The sequence below is a fragment of the Acomys minous genome (genome assembly GCF_964271855.1).
Source record: "Acomys minous genome assembly, chromosome: 12".
Lineage (NCBI taxonomy): Eukaryota > Metazoa > Chordata > Mammalia > Rodentia > Muridae > Acomys > Acomys minous.
In genome coordinates this window covers 45,610,665-45,618,081 of record NC_140493.1, presented here as the reverse complement: position 1 = coordinate 45,618,081, position 7,417 = coordinate 45,610,665, and positions in this window count along the sequence as shown.

The window sequence follows — 7,417 nt, the reverse complement described above, 5'->3', positions numbered from 1 at the left end:
TAGAACATTATGATAGGCAGATTTGGGCCCAGGGGTCCCGCTCAAACTGAGGCACCAGCCAAGGACAATACAGGCGGTAAACCTTAAACCCCTACCCAGATCTAGACAATGGACAGAACATTCTTCACAGTTGAGTGGAGAGTGGGATATGACTTTCTCACATACTCTGGTGCCTCACTTTTGACCATGTCCCCTGGAGGGGGAGACCTGGTGGCACTCAGAGGAAGGACAGCAGGTTACCAAGAAGAGACTTGATACCCTATGAACATATACAGGGGGAGGTAATCCCCCTCAAGAACAGTCATAGGGGAGGGGAATAAGGGGAAAATGGGAAGGAGGGACGAATGGGAGGATACAAGGGATGGGATAACCATTGAGATGTAACAAGAATTAATTAATAAAGGGAAAAATGGGGGGAAAGGGCTTATTTGTATTACCTTTAATGAGAAAATGAACTCTAACCATAGAATTTCAAGAAATCTACTCATCTTAAGTATTTTGTAAACTCAGAGTATTCCAAAGAAGACCCAGGGTAATCTGCTAAGGATGCTTTTTGTTTTTATCATTATTCTATCCCTACCAAAGGGTTTCATGAACCTCCAAATGCATCTCTCCTCTAATGCACAGTTCCTTTAAAATCTTAAACACCCTAGTGATCAACATATCCAGTAAACTAAAAATCTTCAATGTTGTTCATGACACTCCTTTATCTGAAAGTGCATTTAGGCACTGTGACAATGTCAGTTGGCTTGTTTCATTTGAACAATGGAATGAATAAGTAAATCAACAAGTGAATAATTCAAAGAGGCTTTGCTTTGCCCCTATGTCTCTCTCTAGGCACCAGCCAAGAACTGTCTTCTCTACACATGGCTACTGTCATATAAATGAACCTACAGACACACTTCAAGGCTCTCTTAAATAGTTCCATATAGTGAGAATTTTGAAGTCTTTAAAATTGCAGTTATGCTATGTAAACATGTTTTTGTCTTAATCGCGGATGTGGAGTATGAGGCTGCTTCAGACTGTCCACAGTAGCAGACTATTTGCTTCTTGCATGCTCTGACAGGGGCATGATTCTGCCAGGTGCAGTTATTTTGGGGCCTCTAATGAGAATATAAAAATACCAGAGTCCAAAGAGAGTAGGTGTGGCTGTTCCTCCTGCTGCCATTGCTGCCGCTGCCGCTGCCGCTGCCACTAATGCTGCTGCTGCCGCTGCTGCTGCTGACTTGTCAAATGGTCATGAGAAAAGAAATGATAAGAAGAAGCTGGAGATATCCTGATGAGAGGAACTTGCCTCAAGGAACTCAACTGCTTAAATCAGCAGGAAGCAGGCTGAAAAAAATCTCAATGTGCCCGCTTCCCACTAACCTTCTGTCTCTCCTGCCTGGTGTTGGGATGTTGCAAGGGATTGGGGTGGAGAAGGGTGGTAAATATAAGAACCCAAAAAAAGTAGCATAAACAAATATGCCACAACTTCCACAACGGCCACACCTAATGGCCCTACTCACCTCTAAAAATCCACATAGATCTATGGCCAAGTTTCATGAATGACAGATAGGAGTGCTCTTCAGAACGGAGAATGATAAAGTCAGAAGGTAGGCAGATTAAGGTAAGGGACCAAGAGGACAACCATTGCAATAATGTTCCTAGTTCTGCAGCCAGACGGGAGCCCAGATTCTTATCAATTTCTAAAACAGCATTCTGTCTGGAGGCTGTCCACGATGGTGGGATTACACTCCAGAATATATCCTTTCTAGAGAACAGCTTTGAAACTGGATCTCTACGTGATGAAAATGGATCATATCTATTTCCCAATATTATCCCAAATCTGGATAACCAAAATCATTGAAGATAAAAAAAAAAGCCATATCTTTCTGGTAAAGAAAGTAAAAGCTGTAGTCTAGGCAGAGAGAGACCTAACATTATATTGAGTTCCTTGGTCACCTGGCTAAAGGACTACCCATCTGGAAGGAAGGACCACTGTGGTTCTCCCTTCCTCTGGGGTTGTTGGCCACTAGGCCATGAGGACAAAAAGAGCAGACGCTACAAGTAGGGTTTGGACAACAGTAAGTTTGATGGAGAAGACTTCTGGTGGTCAGCTTCAGAGAGATAGCTTATTTTATTTTTTCACAGGTAAGGTATATAAGGGATTTTAGGCAGGAAGGTCTGGTTGATCATAACACAATACCAAATTATCATTTGGGCAGAGGGAAAGAACAGGGCTCATGTAGCAAGTCATGTAGCTCTCGCTGAAGGCTCTGTGCAGCATCATCCTTCAAGCAAGGTCAGGCATCTGTGCCTAGAGATGCTCTCCAGATAAGGTCAGGCACAGAAGAGAAATCCCAGCCTAGAAAGGGAGTCCTCCATTTTTCGCCGAGCTCAGAAAGCTACCCAGACATGGTCGACTGTGACCTTAGTAGTAGGATCTCCCAACAGAGCACCTTAAGCCATACTAAAGAAATAGGAAAAATAATTATCCCTTTGATGAGCTAATGTCCTTTTCTTTGCCAGAATTCCTGCCCTCTGGTTCGGTAGCCTACAGAACTGTACATGTGATGTGCTGCTTTACACATCTACCTAACTTTCTCAATTGCTCAAAAAAAAAATCTAGTACTTGGAAGGTGGGTTTTGAGTCTGAGGCCAACTTGGGTTATATTATAAGATCCTGTCTCAAAACTTGTAATATAAATAAATACTATTAAAGAAGCCTATGTGCTTTACCACATTCAACAAGCCTATTATCTTGTATACACTGAGATTACCTGATTTCTTAGGAGGAGACACTATCTGCACTGTGCAGAGACTGCGCTCACTCTCCTAGTGACTAAGTAAACTCATGGCATTGAGAAACTGCCTTGGACAGTAGTGAAGGATGTGCCAGGGGTGTTAGGGAGGAGGTTCAGTTTTAATTTGCAACTTGTCAAAAATTGTCAGTATTGTTCTCTCATGTGTCTGAGAGCATTTGGTTAAAGGATTCTCAGAGGCCCATTTTCTGACTCCTCATTAAATGTTTAGCTTCCAACTTGACAGGAATTTCCATGAGAAGAGCCCCTCCAGATGTATGTCAAAAGCAAGCTTACTGGGGTTAAAAACACAGAGGCCTGAACATATAAATTCTGTCTCTTTCTTGTACTTGCAATCACATATACATACATGCATGTACACAGACTCATAACAGGCATACATATACTTTTCTATGATAATTTCAGAAAATCTACCATAGCTAAAAATCCTTTTAGACATCATTTTTATTCACCAGCAGTAGGCGATGGTGGTGGCCAGCCCAGTGCTCTACCATCGGTTATGTTGTCATATAATTGAGAAACAAGGCCATTTATATACAAAAGTCCTTGACGCCCATCTATAATACAATCTAAACTCTACCAATAGATAGACATATATTGTTTTTAAATTACCAGTATTGTCATTATGATTAGTAGGCTCAGCTAGCAATCAATTAAGGCACAGACACTTGTTATATTTTAAAATAGTCTTAGTTAACCTGGGGCAAGACAGACATTAATCCTCCAAACTATTTCCCATAGTGGGGCAGATATGGGATCCTTGACTCCATCTCATGTCATCTGTTTCTACCAATTTTTATCAAGCTATCTCCCATCCATAATCCCAAATACTTGTTAATGTTCTTTTTTTTATTATTAATTTATTCTTGTTACATCTCAATGGTTATCCCCTCCCTTGTATCCTCCCATTCTTCCCTCCCTCGCAATTTCCCCTTACTCCCCTCCCCTATGACTGTTCCTGAGGGGGATTACCTCCCCCTCTATATGTTCATAGGGTATCAAGTCTCCTCTTGGTAACCTGCTGTCCTTCCTCTGAGTCTATGTGGATTGTTAAGGTTCTTTATCTGGGCTGAACTCCCCATCCACGCCAGCATGTGTTTCTCCTCCATCTAACCCATGGCGGCCTTCTTCTCCTCCTCCGGTCTTTCTCCTTCTTTTTCATGGCAGTTTCTCTTTTTCTTCCCAGGATTCCTGTCTCTCTTTGGAACCTTAGCTACTCCTCTAGCTCCTCTGCCCTGCCCAGGTGGGATGGCTTTTTATTACTCAAAAGGTGGATCACAGAGACAGCAAGCAGTAATCAGCATGAAAATACATTAGACCATCCCCCAACAATTCCCCTTTTTTTTGTTTAAATAAAAATGGCTACTTTTAAATATATATACAGTAAGCACAATTATGAAAAACTATAAAAACTAATAGGTAAGACTTACATATATAATGTTTAGTCAAAAGGTATTTGGCAACTTTGTAGAAAATATTATCTATTCTATCTTTGTGAGTCTAAAGTTCTGAACTGAATCAATATCTATTAAAGCTTATATCTGTCAACCTAAAAGTATCTATCTACACATAAAAGTATCTTCTTAACTCCTAAATAACTAAGTTTAATTTTAAAACTAACTGGTCTTTAACCCCATCAAAGACTTGAGAAGGAATAAATGTAATTACCTGAGTAAATAGGAAGTGCAGGTCAGCAGCTTCCAAAAAAAAAAAAAAATGACAGACACCCAAAACTCTATATAATATTGGAGCATCATTTTTAGCCTTCTGGTCCAGTATATCTGACAGACATATTTGTGAAGCAGGAACCAGTGAGGACTTGCTTACCCTGTCTTTCCAGAGTCTGGCCATTGACTCTGCCTATATCCAAGCTTGTTCATTTTTAGGCAGAACTCTGTCTGTGGGAGAAACAAGGACGTTTTTGTCCAGTGGCTGTTTTGATACACTCGAAGTCCTCTCCACAAGGAGGTTCTTTAATGTTCATCATCATTTTTGTGATAGACTGAGTATTGTCAGGTATTAACCTGTCTTATTGTCAAAGAATCCTTAAAACAATAAAAACATTTAAAAATATCATATTCTGAGGTTTTTGGAGACCTTATCTATTTTACCATAGCTATCTATAGAATCATATCTGTTCAGGAAGTTGTCTCCTGAGCTGGGGTCCTGCTCAAACTAAGGCACCAGCCAAGGACAATACAGGCGGTAAACTTTAAACCCCTACCCAGATCTAGCCAATGGACAGAACAGTCTCCACACTTGAGTGGAGAGTGGGATATTACTTTCTCACGTACTCTGGTGCCTCATATTTGACCATGTCCCCTGGAGAGGGAGACCTGGTGACACTCAGAGGAAGGACAGCAGGTTACCAAGAAGAGACTTGATATCCTATGAGCATATACAGGGGGAGGTAATCCCCCTCAGTCACAGTCATAGGGGAGGGGAATAAGGGGAAAATGGGAGGGAGGGAAGAATGGAAGGATACAAGGGACGGGATAACCATTGAGATGTAACAAGAAAAAATCAATAAAAAAATATAGCTAATATAGTATATAACCTACATAAAGTTAATATTAACAATGACATGTTCAATTTTGTGATATATAATTTAAGTAAATATAGAATTAAATTTATGGTTTTAAAATTATACACTTATATATAATAGTACTGAGTAAAAACATCAAGAAAAATTTGAACCTAGGTATATAAATATGGACTCAATATATAAAGAAGAATATAATTTTTTGAATAGGACAACTTGATATTATGAAAGATAAATTCTTCCAAATAAATGTACAAACTCAATACAAAAAAAAAAGAATCCTATCTGTTAAACCTAACGTGTATATTCTTATACTTGACATGACTGTGAATTGATCAACGATTGACTTGTATTACTTAATTATCCTAAGCAGCTTACAATAACACTAGCAGAGTATTGGAAGTAAACCACGTATTAATTGAGTTGTGTGTGTACAATGCCTCATATTAGAGCAGAACTATAATGTGAAGAATAGTACTAAATTTGAATTTTATTTTAATGTATCAAAACTAAACTTATTTTGTATCAACATATAAAATTCTATACCAATGAATTAAAATTAACCTTATCTGTAAGTAACAATTAAGGTCTTAAGTTGGGGAGTAGATTTAATAATCTATTTTTCGTCCTATCACCCCTACATATCTCTATACTCACCTTTCTTTTTTTTTTTATAACCCCTTTGTAACTCATAAAGCAGATAGAATAGATGAACAGTGAAACTAAGAAGTCTAAATGGCCAGGTTGTCTCTGATTCTTACAGCTGGGATTACTTCAGAACACAGGTAATAAACCTTATCTTCAAGGCTTCTGTAATCTTCTGGTCTTTGCATTCTGGTTTTCCATTTCCATAAGAGAGAAATGGACTGACTGCCATGCAGGATTAGGGTTATTTCCTCAGGAATGCCATCTTTTCTTTGGTAGAACAGTTTGAGGTTATCCCATGTAAACACTGAGTTATGGCTAGGGATCATCTGGTTTGCTATTTACCACACATACAAAATACTCATTATCCACTGTATGTCAGAGAATACTTAGCAAACTGCAACGTGGTTTCTGTCTCTAAAAGCTTATACTATTCATGGGGACTTTTCTCATGTTCTGATAATTTGTCATAAATATATCATTATTTGTTTTACTTATGAGTATTGATTTTTCATAGGATTTTTTCACTAATGTGCAGGATATGAATCTGAGACTTACTTTGCCTGACACTAAAGTCCTTTATTCTACATTCTTATCTATAGACAGAGTAAGAGTTCTGTTAATAATTGTCAGAGAGAGAGAAAGAGAGAGAGAGAGAGAGAACCAAGAATGTATGCACTAGGTGCCCAGTATTTGTAAGCTGCTTCTGCCATTGTTGTGGGCCTTGTGTCTTTAGCAGTGATGCAGAAACGAGGCTTCATATGTCTGTTGGGGGATGGTCTAACGTATTTTGATGTTAGTTACTGCTTGCTGTCTCTGTGACCCACCTTTTAATTAATAAAAAGCCATCTCACCTAGACAGGGCAGGGTGTGGCTACGGTTACATAAATTTCCATTAAATTCTACTTTCCCCACTTCCCTAGAATTTTGGATTCCCTTTCTATAATTTTCAGCCATATAACCTTACCTAATTAAACAAAATTACCGTTGGAAGCTGTGAAGGATTGAATGTTTATATATTACCAAAATTCCCAAGTTGAAGGCCTGATTAATTCCACATCCAAGGTGGTGATATTTAAAGGTGGCGCCTTTTGCAGACAAATAAACCATGAAAGGGTAGCCCTCATGTACAGGATTTATGTCTTTATAAGAAGTACCTAAGAGGGATGATGGTGCTCCTTCTGGTGAGTCTACAGCGAACCAAGCCATCCACAGCCAGGGAGAACATTCCAACCAAAAGGCAAGCCATTTTGGTACCCTGACATGTACAAGTAGGAGAAACCCACGTCTGTTCTTTGAGATACCCTCTGGTTCACTGTATTTTGTTACAGTAGCTTGCACCAACTAAAAGAAGTCTTGAAGAGCACAAAGTTACTTATTAGAATAGGTATGACAAAAGATGAAAAGAAAATGCAGCAGTGTCTGC